The 17109-nt window shown below is 36.1% G+C and overlaps 1 protein-coding gene and 1 long non-coding RNA gene across 2 annotated transcripts in view; one reads left to right on the top strand and one right to left on the bottom strand.

Moving 5' to 3' along the window:
* Positions 1-17109, top strand: part of LOC149774984 (sialin-like) — a 142979-nt gene that overhangs the window by 67833 nt on the left and 58037 nt on the right. The window lies entirely within an intron of this gene.
* Positions 1684-15504, bottom strand: LOC149774985 (uncharacterized). The gene is made up of 3 exons (XR_016416660.1): positions 15419-15504; positions 14669-14947; positions 1684-2263 (listed from the first exon to the last, which is right to left on the bottom strand). It is a non-coding gene; the product is annotated as an uncharacterized LOC149774985 (long non-coding RNA).

Below are 17109 nucleotides of genomic sequence, written 5' to 3'. Positions count from 1 at the left end.
AACATGTAGAAGGATAATCAGTATTATGTTAAATCATGTGAGACTTGTCAGAGAGTAAAATGAGATACACATCACAGAGATGCACCCTTAAAGGCTCTCCCAGTAGATGTATTTAGCTGCATTCATGTGGACATCTTGGGTCCCCTACCAAAAGTTAATAATGGGGAATGATTTGTCCTATTAATTGTGGATGCATTCAGTAAATGGCCTGAGGCATTCCCTTTAAAAACTTGCGAGGCAGGAGAAATAGCCAGAATTCTTTACAATGAGTTTATATGAGTTAATTCTTATTGACAGGGGTCAAAGTTTTTTATCCCACCTGATTAAGGAGTTGTGTAACATTTTCCAGATTTAAAAAATTCAAACAACTAGCTACCATCCAGAGGAAAACGCAGCTTGTGAGCACATGAATGACAGCATAGCAACTACCCTCAGAGCTTTATATGATGAAAAACAGTAAATCTGGCCGAGCCTATTGCAAAGTGCGATGCTTAGTTATAGGGCCACTCCTTCAACTCAGTCAACAAAGTATTCACCTTAGTTTTTGCTATTTGGGCGAGAATGTCACACTCATTGATACAGTATTAATACCCACTTCAACAATGGACAAATCAGCTCAGTCACATCTGACTAAAATCCTTGAAGGTCATTGAGTTGTATAGAGAAATGGCTAGGCAAAACATGCAGCAGGCTCAAGCAAAATATAAGCAGCAACATGATAAAAAGTCCAAATCACCTCAATTTCATTTGGGGCAGAGAGTTTGGTTACTGTTTTAAAGTTCCAGTAGGTATGTCACCCAGGCTGTGCCATAAATGGGTTGGTCCATACTATCTCGCTAAGGTACTGGACAATCATAGGTTTAAATTATGGGATTGTGAGAAAAATAAGCTGGTAAAGTCTTTAATCCATGTCAACAGGCTTAGGGAATATATTTCTCCTGACCTAAGACACACTTATTTACAAGGCCAGTGGATAAACAGAGCAAGGAAATTTAACCCAGAGTTGATCCCTGATGATATAGAGACAGACTCTGCTACACATACACAAGTTGTGGGCAACAGGCAGACTGAATCTCCAAGTGGGTCAGATAATCAACAGTCTGGCAGACTGTTGACAAGATATTACTCTGTAAAACTTGTAGAGGCATAAAGTGGTAAAATGGGTAGGAAAACGAGAATCTACAGAAGAAAGAGTTCTCCCCTTATCTAATTAGAAAGTTTCATATGCATAAAACTCTCAAGGGAAAAAGAAAACACTTAGGCCAACCACATAATTAGTAAAAGAATGAAACACCACCTAATCACATGCATGGGATGAGAAACAGACACAGATATAAAATAAAAGAAAGAGACCACCAAAAGGTTCATGAACTATTAATGAATGTGCATGAACTGAAAATGATCAGTTCATGAAATTTAGAGAAACGGACACAAATATAAAATAAAAGAAAGAGACCACCAAAAGGTTCATGAACTATTAATGAATGTGCATGAACTGAAAATGGTCAGTTCATGAAATTATGAATTCATGAACCATCACTTCACAAACTGTTCTTGAACAGTTCATGAAATATTCATAAACTGAATTCATGAACAGTTCAATAAGTTCACAACTTGGGTCATCATCATTCATGAACTCTCATGAACAAAGTTTCTCATGAATGATTATCTGTCAAACTAACAAATACTTTTTTCATCCTGAATCATAAAATAACCTTAGATGTGGGTTTTTTAAAACAGTATTAAATGCAACATATTATCTTAAAAACGGTATTTAATTTCAGACAAATTTCTGTTATGCAACAAAGAACATGTAAAATGACAAGTGATATTCTTTCCTTTTTACTCTTAGTGACACTTTTTCATTCTTTTGTAATTTTTCTTTGAAAATATTTCAAGATATATTGGGGCAGTTGTGTTCAATCATCTGTTGAAGCATATTTCATCGTCAAGGGGCTGTCTTTCCACTGGGGTTTCTCCTGACTTGACTAATCTTTTTCCCAGAAACTGACCTGTCAGATTACTCTTTTGTGAAGATGTTCAGGGCCTATAATTTAATCAAATCCTGCACATTGTCACTACTGAATGTCTCCATCTGCAACTTAAGTTGTTCCATCCGATTAGTGTTTGGATCTTTAACATTGCTGCAGCAGTCACTATTTAATGTCTCTTCCATCTTGGCCATAGGATCCTCCACTTTTCAAATATTCCTCCTTAACCTATAAACTTCAACTCGAATAATTTTACTTTTCTGCTGTCTGATCTGAAACACAGATAAATTAAGTTCATTACAGATAATCTCTGATCAATATTGTCTTCAGCTTTTAGCACATTATTTTTGTACCCAACTTTATTTACTGGAATAATTATGATCCAACTCAATTTATTTTAATCCCTTATACTTAATACACAACTTATGTAAGATGGAGTTGAAAACATATCAAGTTTTGGGGTTTCAGGAAGGCATTGATAAATCTGGGTAAAGAGGTCAGCATCATGACATATCTGGATAACTGGGTCATATTCCTGCTGTTTCAGCACTATATAGTTATGGTATGATCTGGAGGAAGGGAGCTGTCATTCATCTAGTAATGGTTAGCCAATCATATTCTGTATGTGGGGAAAGGGTGATATACAAAATGGGAGGTTAAGAGAAAGGATACCTAATAGACATGATGGAATGATAGATATTCTGAGTGGACAGATATAGTGAGAAACAATGTAGATAAACATTAGTGTAGAATTTGGAGAAGTGGACAGAACTTAATGTGTATATTGGATATAAACAGTAAATTACAATATGACTTAGTGTTTTAATTAGATTGGGTCAGACAGACCGTACCTAACGGGTCATACTTTCCTTCAAATACATCTGCAATCACTTCTCTCTGGTACACAGTCATACTTTTGATGTGAAACTTAACTAAGTATCCTTTTGAAGTCAGTTACCATTTTCAGCAGATGCACATTGTACTGCTGTTACATGCTGTTGGTTAGTTGGCATTAGATACTAAGGGAGGAAACCATGAAATCCAGTAGATTTTGCTAGGACAAAGCATTGGAATATCTGATCGATCTGCCAAGGTGTAGATAGGGTTAACATATCAGGACATTTCCTAGTGAGGATGTGTATAGCCTATCTTGTGCTGACAAATCGTTTTAAACCCAAAACAATAACAACAACTATTCCTGTAACAATAGAGTGACATAGGTACATAGGTAGAATGAACCTAAACTATTTGTAATCCAATTTGAAGATCCCATTGATGACAGAACAGTTAATTAATTCCATTTTGCTTCTTCAAAAATTTACAATTTATCACTAGGCAAATTTGCACATGTGCTTCTTGCTTGTGTGTAATGTTGAAGTACTTTATTTATACTGTGTGCGTTGTCAGATTTAATTTCTGAAATTAAACTGTTCATGAAGACTCTCTTCCTCCACAGCTGTAGCATTCTGGACAGCTAGTTTTCTTATATTACACTTTGCAGCACTGAACTAAGTTTGCATTGCAACTTCAGTGTTTTGATATGACTGGCATGGTATGCATGCAATTTTGTATGCATGTTAAGTATTGCCTTGCATGAAAGAATTGTCCTTGGTTTGGTTAATACAGAGAGCAATGAATTGTGTCATGATGTTTCTTCCTTAAGCAAATGCCAGATCAGTTTTCTTAATCATTTGTGTCAGAACTTTCTATTTCTAATACTTTTAATGACAATGAAATTCAGCCGATTCAATGCAGTTTTGTTACATTATCATTGTTCGCGTCTGTTCAGATTTACCACGGTAATCTTACTGATTTTAGGCTAAAACAAGTTCACTATACAAGTTTGCCTTCTCTTCATTTTGGCTTACGGACCTTGCCTACATAAAACATTCGCTTGGCATATATGTATAGTGAGTGAAAGTGATGTAATATCTTGGAGCCAGACTGTCATTAGCAGGCAGCTTGCTTATATCATATTGACACATGTGAATTGCATATTAATTTGATAAGCATTTTACTGATATATATGCCTTTACTATTGGTAACTATACTTCTGAGAAAAAGCTAAGTGGTGGTGTATTCAAGTAAAGGAATGCATCACTTGCAGTTTTTCTTATGCTCCACCCTGGCACAGCAGGATTATTCTAAGAGGCCATTGAATTCTTTTATTGTGCTGGTGGTGCAAAGACATGCTGTGCCATACTGTAAAACCATTAAAAAAACTGTAACTTGGGTAGCATGATCAGATTCTGACCAGTTTGGTAATTCCAACCACTGACATATTGAGTGCTACTGAGATCAGCTGTTGCATAATTACTTACAAGCAAAATAGCTTGTCTCTTTGTACTTGTACATGAATATTTAAATGGGTATGGCTCAATTGCAGCAGATAGAGCATTTTGAAATTACATCATTACATCATCACTTGCAGCTCAGCTTTGACCTGGAAGTATTGATTTCAAAAGTAGCACGTGGCTTGCAGGATTCAGGAATCTTATAATATAGATTTTGATTCCATTTAAACCAACAGCTAATATGATGTGTCTTGCACAATCATAGTCTTCATTTCTATAAAAAAAAAAATTAAATTTTATTTAAAGATTTCAGTTGTGGTCAGATTTTACTCATGTAAAGTGACCTGCTGGGTAATTTCAACCACCGAGGAACACTAATAAGTTAAATGACCAACCATAACTAAAACTTGGCAATTTGTTTCACAAGAAAGATTATGTTTTCTTAACAACTCACGTGAAATGATATTCTTAAAAGCTTTAGTCAGCATAGAAGATATGCCAAGGACCAGTTATGTCATCTGGAGTTTGGCAGCCTCCTACAATGGCCTTAATGGATGATTTGACAGTTAGAGCCATGTCAGTTGTTAACAGAAGGTGTTGTAAGAGCTTGAACATTTTACTGTCTGGGTCAAGATGAAGTTCAAGTTCTAGCAAGCTCCAAAGAGAAGAGTGCCATGGTCCAGAAAGAGTACATCTTGCAAAAGAGGAAGACAAGCAAGTTAAAGTCATCAGCATGAAGTAGGAGCAATAATTATGCAGCAGTACTGCAAGGTCCAGGAAACTGTAAGATTTGAAGAGCTTAAAGATGCCCAGAAAGTTTCACTCAGTGTTTGTTGCTAAGTGTTCATCATATACCAACAGACCTCAAGACATGGGGACTAACTGATAATCGAAACTTCAATGTTTTCAAAAGATTTTTGAATATTGATCGTATGCTGTCATCCTACACTGTAGTTCAGACAGATGGTTGTTATTGTTGGTGTCATGACAAAGTGTGTGAAGAGATCGCTGCCAGTATGAATAATCCACTAGATTGTAAGAAACATGAAGTGAAAGTGGTCCCATCAACTTATCTTCATTAGCTTTTTGAGAAGTTGCAATACATGGAGCAAAGACTGAAGGGAAAGGCATCTAGACAACTGCACAGGATTTGGAAATGCAATCAGATATAAAAGAACAGCTGAAGTTTCCAAGGACATCTGTTATACCAACTTCAGACCTGATATTATACTGTGGTCAGGAAGAGCATGTGATTTTGCTGGAACTGACAGTGGCATGGAAAGCTAGAATGGAGTTAGCCAGTGAGAGGAAATAGACCAGCCTGGACAAAATTTTCCATATGGACTGGATATGGAATCCATATGTACTTTTACAGAAATATCCACATGGACATTTTTATTCTATAGCTGAACCACTCTTGTGGATTTCAGTGTATCCATATGGAAATGTTATGAATTCTTTATGTACTTCTTATGAAAAATCCCATGGAACATGCAAATTAGTCCATGAGATATGTAGATTGCCCATATGGAATAAAATTAAAATTCCATATGGAATTTGTCAATAACCCATATAGAATTTGGCAATAGCCCAGATGGAATTTGTGAATAATCCATATGGAATTTGGCAATAGTCCATATGGAATTTGTGAATAGTCCATATGGAATTTGGAAAAATACCATATGGAATTTGTAAATAGTCCATCCCATAAGAAATTTTCCAGGCAGACTTAAGGCGGGTGTTTTAAGCGCTTTCTGCCTAAACCATAAAAAAATCTGCTTCAGATTTCTATTAAACTGCCAAATGATTCTTAGACATTATTGGAAATCCATGATAAATATTCATATTAATTTTTAAAATGGATCATAAATTTTATTTTGACAGATATTATCAGATAAGATTTAGGTTTTTCTTGTCCTCATTTTCTTGCATACAAAACCTAATCCATGATGGCATCACTTAAGTCTTTTTCATTTCACTGAAAGTTTTGTGATAATTCACAAATATTTCAACCAAAACTTTCACTTAAGTTTTGGAAAGATCTCTATCATTTCATTGAAAGTTTACTTAAATTTTGATCATTATATAGTATTTTATGGAAGTTTCAGTAGTATTTCAGACATTTCAAAAGGTTTCAAATAAATAATGGATATGAATTAAACAGGACTTTATTAATCAAGGTGATATTTCAGTGCACATGAAAAAAATTATACAGATGTTATAATTAAATGACATCCAAGGTAAGAGATATGGGAGTTAATAATAATAATAATAATAATAATAATATAAAAACTTTATTTAGAGAAGGTAACTCAGTTAGTTACAGAACTAATCTACCTTGAGGCCTTTTATCTGTTATGTACAATATATACAGTATATACAACATGATTTAATAATTAAGTGATTTTAAAAATCCAAGTATCAAGCCATGAACATATGAACAGGCATCTGTGAATACATAAGCATGTATAAAATATAAATTATTATCCTGCATTGAAAAATTCAGTGTTGAAAATGGTGCAAAATTACAGAAAAACATCCATTTGAGACATTGATTATGAAAAGAAGAAATGCTAGGAGCCTGCCTTATGTCACTTATACTGCAGACTTGATTTTTGATTAATGTACAAACTATGATGCTGCTGTGGTCTCGTGAATTAGTCCTCGTTCCATAAGCAGCCATGACAAACGTTTATCATGATATAATTATTCTTATTTTACATTGAATTCTAACACACCTAGAATATTTTGACAATATACACAATATTGCCTCACGATATTAAAAGATGATTCTACTTTTCAGCCAAGAAAATTCTGCAAAGATATGACTATCTTTGATACACATGGGTATTTGGCAACATTTCCCACCAGTGATCTATACGCTGTGCCTCCTTAAATTCTGGAAGTTAGTCAGTTTGGAGTTGTATAACTTCAAAATTATCCTGGCTCAGTTCCTTGTCATATTTAGAGCTTTAGCCACTACTGTAAAGCTCTTTATGGCACAAAAAGCAAAATGCGAGTCCTGGCGTTCAGTTCTCATACAGATTGACCAATTACGTTCATATCGACTTTGCATTCAAACTATTCTCATTGCCGCACGTTTTTCAAACGGTTATTCAAACTTGTATCCCACTTGAAAATTCGAATTGCCATGTTTAGCATGCATGCTCATTCTCATCAATTTCCGTTAAACGATGATTCATTGAACAAGTACAAAATTTTGACCAATCAGAAAGCTGTTAACAGCGATCATCTGTTAAATAATAAACGGAACAAATACTTATTAGAAGGCTTGTTGCGAATAGGGACCAGATAGAGCATTATTTTATAATTAAAAAAAAGAGTTTTGGAGACGATATTAAAAAAAGGGTCCATATTGAGGGAAATCAGATTCAGGTCAGGAGAAAAGCGAAATTCTGTTTTAAAACGGAAAACATGAAAATTTGTTTCAAGGCAGTTTAATCCAATTGAAGTTAAAAAAAATACAACAACAACAAAAATTTGAAAAAGAAATATAACAAGGAAAGATGTGGAAAGAAGTTATTGTGCCCAAAATGAACAATAAAATTACAGCTATCAGAAACAGGAAATATAAATGTTGCTGAAAATCATTCTAATTGTACAAGAAACAAAAAATACATTTTATTATATCTTATTGATATTTTTGATTGAAATGTCAGTGATATTACAAGAACAAAATATCACTATATTTGCAGAATTTTTGACAAACTATCTGAATTTTCAGTCACGATTTCTCACTGATATTTTCAGAAATGTTGGCAGAGTCAGTAATATTTCAATCAAAAAATTTCTCTGATATTTTCAGAAATTTTGGTAAAATTTCCTAAAATACTGTAATTTTAGTGAAAAAAATGACATTTGAGTGAATGTAAAAACATTTTCATTGTGATTTTGCTGAAATTTCAGTCACATTTTCACTAGAGCATATTTTAATAGGAAGCAAAAAAAAAAAAATATTTTTCAGAGTAAACATCAGATCAAGTCCAAAATCCACCTTGCACCAAATTTTCTAAGTCCACAGATTTATCAATGATTGTACTACCAAGTATTAATATTCTGATCATGTTTACATTTTCTCTACTTTTTTGGTCATGTCTTTGCCTGTTTTTAAACGTCAGTGGAAATAAATTAAAGAAAACTGACATGCATGTGTTTTCTTCAAATTTATATGAGCAAATCTATTCATTCTTCCACATCAGCTACACTGACATATACATGTATTCTAACTCCCACCATTATTTCTATTTGAATCAGATAGTTTAGGTCATTAATTCTTCAGAGAGTATTTTCCATGATGCTATAAGACAAGAGCCTGCTTTCCATACAGAAAAAAAGTGCTTATGGATTAAAGTTGCAAATTTATTCCATATGGAATTTTAACTTGCTGTGAAGTACTCATGGAACTGATATGGAATAAATTGCCTGATTCCATAAGTGTTTCAGTCTATATCCGTTCCATACAGATTTCTGAAGTATCCCATATGAAATCCATGAGAAATTTCTGTATGGGAAGTAACAGCTGCTCATCCATAAGTACGTGTAGGTCCAAATTAATGAAAACTCATTAATCAGGACATATTTACTGGGAATGAAGTTGTCCAGATTAACAAGGTTCCACTCTCTTTGTGTGTGTAGCATATATATATATATATATATATATATATATATATATATGCATCTTTCACCAGCATCCCTCTCCTTTCTCTCTACTTGGACTGTGGATTGAAGAAATTGTTTAACCCTTTATATAAATGGATAAAATAGCATCTTAATGACTTGCAAATTGATTATTAAACTTGCAAGAAAATTAGAATATACAGAAGTGATTCATTAATACAAGTGCTGTAGCAGGTGTAATTGGCCAGTTTAATTTCGTTGGATTAAAATAACCAGCAGGAAAATGACTCTTGTGAACAGGCTGGTAAAACCCACAAAAACCAAGACAAAAGTCAAACAGGTTGTGAAACTTCTAATGAGGAATTGGATTTCACAGTAAATAAAAACATTTTCACACCAGCTGGATGTCACTTAAAGCTGAAGCTTAACTAAGACATGGCTATAATGAAGTGGCACAAAATTGTATACTTTGATTTCTCCTGCACTGATAGAGTATGGTCAGAGACATTGAAGAGGAGAATCTTAAGCAAAGATAGTTATTTATTTGCTATTTAATTAAAGTATGTGTAAAGTGTAAAATGGACTATATAAATTATATCTAATTTTATTATGAGGTTGGCCCATTATGACCACACCATTGGCTCACTTTATCAGATAAAGCATGCCAATTAGACCCTTTTTTGTCAAATACAGTGATTTCTTTCTATAATCATGTTCATAATTTGATAGTGACAAACTCCAGGTTCTATTTAACAACATGAGACTTAAATTGACCTCTCAAGATAGAATTCTTGGTGTATTCATAGATAACAATCTTACTTGGTCTATTTACATTAAACATGTTTAAAAAAAGATTAATTTTTATCTTTGGCTACTGAGGAAAATCAAAGCATACATTTCACTTCAGTATAGGGTTATCTTTTATAAAAGTTATATTCAGCCATATCTGGACTGCTGTAATGTACTTTGGGGTAATACCTCTAATTCAAACATAACACTTTTAAGACTCCAAGAGCGCTTGCCATTTAATAGATCAATGTATGGACAATTTTCACGATGCAATAAATAATATAAAGGTTTTAATAATACATGAAATAATATTTCTTAGAAAGGCCAAATTGATGTATAAAGATTCCAGAAAAACTATTCCTGTCTATCTAAGCAATATGTTTCACCAAAGAGATGCTGATGGTACTCCAAATTTAAGGTCCATAAGAACTAAGAAATACATTATACCATGGCCACAGAAGGAATTGTTTAAAAAAAGTTTTAAATATATGCTGGTCCACTGGTATGGAACAATATTCTCAGTGACATAAGGCAGGCTCCTAGCATTTCTTCTTTTCATAATCAATGTCTTAAAATGGATGAAATCTTTAGAAAATTAAACAGTTCTAATACAATAAATACCACCTGCTTTTCTGTAATTTTGCATCATTTTCACAGTTGAATTTTTTAATGCAGGATGATATTTTATATACATGTATGTTTATGTTCTCACAGATGCCTCTGCATGTGTTCCAGGTTTGATACTTTGGCTGTTAAAATCACTTAATTATTTAGTGTCATTAGCCATTCACATCATGTTGTATATACTGTATATATTGTACATAACAGATAGAAGACTTCAAGGTAGATTAGTTCTGTAACTAATTGAGTTATCTTCTCTAAATAAATTCTTTATTATTATTATTATTATTATTATGGGAGCCATGCTATAGGTGTCATACTTGGGTACATTGTACATAGTACAGGGGAGCCATAAAATTGTCAATAAATGTTTTTGAAGTAACAGAACATAAATAACCTATCTAGTTTTGTGGAAAACCCTTTTACTTGTAAAATTAATGAACACACAATTAAATTGGGGTGCATCATATGCAGAGATGCCTGATTTGGATTTGTAATGTAACTTGAACAGTTCTCCAGTAATATCGCTACAATGCCTGTTTTGTCAGTTTATTGTGATGTCTAACACTGTGGTATCATGCCACAGACATGAAGCATCATATTCCACCCAGTCACATTATCCTAAGACTACAGGAGAGCTGTATGTAGAATTGGCAGGCTCGATTACTCCCATTTATCTACTTGATCTCTTCTCTTATGACTTGTCGTTTCGCTTGGGGCAAAGGGTAGGGTTTCCGCTGGACTGGCCGATTGTCCGCCAGCTCTAATCGAGAAGTTCTCCCAGGTATTTCCATAAGCACATCAGAATGCCCTGCCAGTAACATCTCTATCTCTTCCCGCTGCTCCGCAATCAACATGGGGTCACACTCCATGTCCGAGGGTGTCTCAGCTCTCATTAATGGACAGCTCGAGACAGTGTTCACACCTTCTGTATTGCCTTCAGCATATTCGGTGATGATCATAGCAATGTAAAAATTGCTGATGGTCTCTCTCTGTATCACTTAAGGAGATTGGCATGGTACAGCTTCTCCTTAGTCGGTAGCCGTATACGATAGGTTTGACCACCGACCTTCTGGTTACAATCTATGACCCCCTCCAAGAACTTGCAGCTTGTTGTGTTCTTGGGGTAACAGCAGCAACACTTTGTCCCCTACTTCATTCTGGTGTCATTTCGTGCAATTGTTGAAATGCTTTGCCTGATGTGACTTCACCCATTTGAGGTTCACCTGTGCAAGGGAACAAACTACTTCCAGTTTGTTTCACAAATCCACAACAAACTGATAGGTAGTACATAACTCTTCAACGGTGTGATCGTCTCTCCACAGTTGTCTCACTTGTGGTATTTCCTGATATGCAGAAAACATGGCAGGAATGTACCGGTCCCAATCTTTGGGGTGGCCTTCACACAGCTTCATAACCATATTTTTCAGAGTTCCGTTAAACCGATCGACCAGTCCGTTACATTGGGGGTGATACAGTGTAGTCATGAGGTTCTTAATAGACATCAGTTGGTTCACCTCTGCCATCATGCGACTCATGAATTGTGTCCCCTGCTCGGTCAGGATCTCAATGGGCACTCCAACTCTTGACCAAATCCCAAACAGGGCTTCAGCGACCATTTCCAAATTAATATTACGCAACGTGACAGTCTCCAGATAGCATGTAGCATAATCTACGACCGTTAAAATATACAGATTTCCTTGCGACAATGTGGGCTTTATTGGTCTGATCAGATCTATTGCATTGCATCAAAATGGTTCATTGATAAGGGGTATACTCCCCAAGGGGACAGGTTGATGATCCATTTTCGGTTCCATTATCTGACACTTGTCACAGGAGAGACAGAATCGCTTAACATCTCCATGGACCCCTGGCCAGTAGAATTCCTTGACAAGATGATCACATGTCTTTGCAATTCCCGTGTGTCCTCCCATGAGACTCTCATGCACGAGATTCAACACTTCGCCTTGCATCTTCCTTGGCATGATAACTTGCTTGAAGTGTATGCTTCCTTCCCTGGCGTGGTGACACAAGATTCCCTTCTTGTATGCGAACTTCACCGCGCCATTCGTAGTTTCTTTCTCCATTCCTTCTGCAGCATATTTATGCAACTGCGCCAGAGTTGCATCTTCCTGCTGCAGCTTCCTCAATTTGACCAGAAGTACATTACTGACCAGTGTTGACATAACTTCCATTGGCATTGGTTTCCTCTGTCAACTCTTGGACCTGGTTTCCTGTCAGTGTATAGGTTTCAGGGTTCAGTTGTGGCAATACATAATGACATCCCAGTATGATGTCATGTAATAGTCCATCCAAGGATTCCGCTTCAATTTTCCCCTTCATGTACAGTGAATCGAGGTCATTGACAGCCACTGGCAACGAGTCACCATGGTGTTCGTGTACTGGACCTCAGTTACCTCCCCTGTGTAGTCCTCAGGCTTAACATACTTCTTGTCATACAATGACTGGAATGCTAAACCCTGTGTCATACAAGAAGGTGGCACCTTCTCCGTTGACGGTTGTGGACGCGAGGTTTGCTGGTTTATAGTTTGTCTCCTGCTTGCACTCCTTCCTAGCGACGGCATTCACCTGGGTCTGCCTGTCCTTGGGACAGTCCCTTGCAAAATTCCCCAGGCGCTTGCAGTTGTAGCACATCAGCATCCCTCGGCATCCTGCAAGGCCTGTTTTTGTGGGTGAATCCTGCCCTGGTCTATGGGTGGCATCCTTACCTGTATATCCCCCTCTGACCTTCCCATCGCCCTGATGGTTACGGACAGCCATCTCTTCCTCAACCACATGGTGCGAATCAATGGGTCAGGGTCAGGCCATATCCCCGGAACCTCCACTCTTCGAGTGTGCCTGCTCGCATCTCTCTGCCAGAATCTGGCGATTTCTTTGAGAGTCCGGTGCTCTCTCTTTCCACTATAAAGACTGTCAACTCATGACAGTAAGTACTCAGGACATTCTCCTTGAACATAATCTCACATAGCCTGTCATACAATCGATCGACTTCTGCCATCTTTATCTGCTTCTCAAATAACCCTCAAACACAGGTGTCGAATTGAAAGCAGGTTTCCTTTGCCTTTTTCGTTGAGTCCCGATAAAGTTTACAGTACGTTTTGGCAGTCAGCCAATAATAACAAAGAAGGGCCTTCTTGAGTGCGTTGTAGTCATCAGCTTCTTCTGTGGCAAAGTTGTGGTAAACTTTGCAAGCTGCACCTTGCAAAAAGGCTGATATAGTAATCGCCCAATGTTGCTTGGGAATTTTATGAACACACACGAGTTCCTCACATTGCACGAGGAAATCATCAATGGACTCTTCTTTTCATTGAACCGCAGCATACTTATATGTACCATTCGATAGTCTAAAATCGGTCTTACACTTCCTCCAGAACTTGTACTGGAGTCGTCCCTATCGGTGGTCCTAGCTTCTGCCCTTAATTTCTCCATTTCAAGAGCATGAGCAAGCTCTCTTTCTTTTGCGGTTGCTGCTATCCTGGCCTCATCCATCTCCCTCTGTGTCTCTCTGTCCGCTGCCTTTTCAGCCCTCCATTCTTTGATTCTCTCCTCTATGAAAGCTGCTAGGCGATCTCCCTCGTACCCTAGATCTTCTGAGACCACGGCGCAATACTCTTTTATCATCTGTCTTTCTGTAGCCATTTTATAATGATAGTAACAGAAAGTGATACCCTGTCTTGACTTAGTAAACAATTGACAGATGTTACACGTTCCTAACCCAATACTTACCAGTTGACAATAACTAACTTCGCTCAGGTAAGATATTTTGCCCAATATTTCCTCACAATTACTGCAAGTAACTGAAATCTACCAAGCATGCAAATATCAAAATATAACATACACAAGTTGAAAAATCATAAAAATTCAAATAAGCAGGATGGAAAATATCTCACAACTGTTCACTAATACTTCCTAATAAATAATACTTTAGGTCATAAAGATAATATTTATGTCTAATTCATATCCCGGACAAAGCCGCCACTGAAGTGTGACGGGTTGTTATGCTTCCACTGTGGTAGGTGTGTATGGCTGGGGTGGGGTACTCCCAATATTCTATTTAAATTATTATAGAAGTCCCACCCAGGCTCGATTTTGGTTGGAAGTTAAATTAGTGAAAGATAGATGTAAAGCTCCGAGCCCCCAGTCAGCAATGCCGACAGATAAATGACTGAATATACAAAAAGTGAAATTCAACAAATAACAATTTAATGACAATTCAATATTCATGTGCTTCAAATTTCCCAAGTACTCTCCTTTCGCTCGACCTTGTGATAGCCTATTGCATCGTTTGATTAGTAATGTGAGATAGCTTTCCACTTGTCCTTGTATTCTGCTCATCTGTGCATTCTTCTCTCCTATTCCTCCAATTCCTTTTCCTCTTCCTCCCGACTTTCTCCAAATTCCTTCTCCTCAACTTCTCTATACTCCTTCTCCTTCTCCACTTTCTTCTCCTTGACTCCTTTTCCTCCTCCTCCCTTGACTATCTCCACTGATTAGACTTGTTGTCTCTGACTGCTCAGCTAGTCTCACTTCTGCCTCCCCTGTTAGAGACTTGGGACTCAACTGAACCGGAAGTTCTGTCCCCCAAAAAGCTTCCTGTGAAAACACAAGGATGGTTCAGTTTTGTTTTTTAGCACTCACATCTCAAACTACACCCAGCCTATCATCAGATATCGGCTATTAAATTTATTTGGTCACTTATTCATTCACATCGAAATGCTCATACATTCTTGTATGGTAAAACGTCATAATAAAAGCACGGTATCAATTAATTTTCATATATACATCAATAAATTGCATCACATCATTACATATTCCTACTCCCATTATAATAAACAATATCACAGCAATCAGACGCATTTCTTTACATTAAAATGCATACAAAGTACACAAATATTAAAATGTCCATGCTCTGATATCCATACATCCATATCAACTAATGTTACTTCAACCATTTTCTAAATTCACAATTCAGTCATGTGTAAAATCTAACATATCACATGAATAAATGCACTAGATTACTATGAAGTAACCTTAGAAATAGTGAATTACAAAATTAATTCTGACCACAAGCTAACAGTATACATCATTTTCTACATAATACTCAAGCTCATTTCTGAAATACGAATGTAAATTAAACACTACAAGGTAATTCTATGTACTAAACGATCCTATTAAGTGTACATACTGCACATAATTACAGTGCTGTAATATTCTGCAAAAATCGAGCAAATAACTTACTGACCTTCATGAAGCTTTGTTTTTCCTTAGAATCTCCTCTCTAAGTTTTACCGCCAAATTATGAGTGACTCTCTTGGAATAACCCTATATATCTACATTTTGAGGTACTGCAATTAAAATTTATGTGAGCAACATTGGCAAGGACATCATTTTCACTGATGAGCTGAATGAACTATTTATTGGTAGTATTACATCCTTGTTTGCTTATAAAGAACATTTAATGTTTCAGTGTTTTCTTTAACATCTAAAAGAATTCTGGATACATTCTATGGAGGGGGATTACCGTCATAATTATGTGCGTGTATTTCCTAATCTTCCTTGATGCATTATTGTAAATGGCTGCTTGCAAGTGCTACTTTCATAATTCTATCAATGTATATTGTATTTTCATTGATGCAAATTGGATGTGGCAGTTTGCAAGTGCTACTTTCCTTCTGCATTATTGTAAATGACTGCTTGCAAGTGCTACATTCAAAATTCTAGCCTTGAATTTTCTATTTTGCATGGATCCAAGCTGTAAATGATTGCTTGCAAGTTTTTTGATCTACTTTCCTTCTGCGTCATTGTATCTTGCGATTTGCCAACTACTGAATTGATTCTGTAGTTTGTCGCATGACAAACGCAATGTCAGTTATTACATGTTTTGTATATTCTGTTTATAAACTTTACAATTGCATCATTCCAATTGCTATTTTCATACAGATTTGGACTTGCAACAATGTAAATACTATCCTATCATTTGACAAGTGTGACAAGAGCTATGGTACTTATAAACATCACTTTTAATTTTTGGCAAATAAAAATGGTTCAGATCTTGTGATAAGTCTTATTAACAAAATGAACAGCTTAAGGGGTTTTATGGGCTAGACTATGCATTTCCTGTCTATATGACTTAGTAACAACAATGTGATTGCTCACTGACCACTCATTACCAGCAGGTACATAAGTGTCTCCATTTTCTCATAATGACCCCATTTTTTCAGAAAGTAACAAACTGTTGCTTGTGTGGCTTTAATTTCTAAAACCCAGTCTTGTGTCTTCCCTGAGGCTTAGTACTTGGGGGACTAGTTACTCACATTAAAATGACTAGCATGCTTATAAAGTAGCTGTTACTTTCTGCTCAGATATCTTGCAACTGCAGTAAAAAATTGGCTAGTGGTTTCTATTATTCTGTGAAGAAACTAACCAACTTACGAATCTCTCTCTCTCTGTCTCTGTCTCTCTCTCTCTCTCTGTCTCTCTCTCTCTCTCTCTTTCTGCTGAGTGATTAAGACATTTAAATTAAGGAATTTACCTTATCCATTGTTCCAAGCCACATACATCAGGGATAAGAGGCCAAATTTTAATTTTCATCTCAGGTTCATAAATATAATAGTTTTGTGAAGGTCAAAGCATCAGAAATAACAAATTAGCAAATACAATATAATCCTTTTCATGGCTATTTGCTCATAGCAAGTGTAAACAACTTGTTTTTATTGGCCACAAAGTAAATGCATCAAAAAGTGAGCATTCTTTGT

This window comes from Sinohyriopsis cumingii, unplaced genomic scaffold (genome assembly GCF_028554795.1).
Source record: "Sinohyriopsis cumingii isolate HCF-2022 unplaced genomic scaffold, ASM2855479v2 utg000043l, whole genome shotgun sequence".
Lineage (NCBI taxonomy): Eukaryota > Metazoa > Mollusca > Bivalvia > Unionida > Unionidae > Sinohyriopsis > Sinohyriopsis cumingii.
This window is presented reverse-complemented; position numbering and strand designations above follow the sequence as displayed.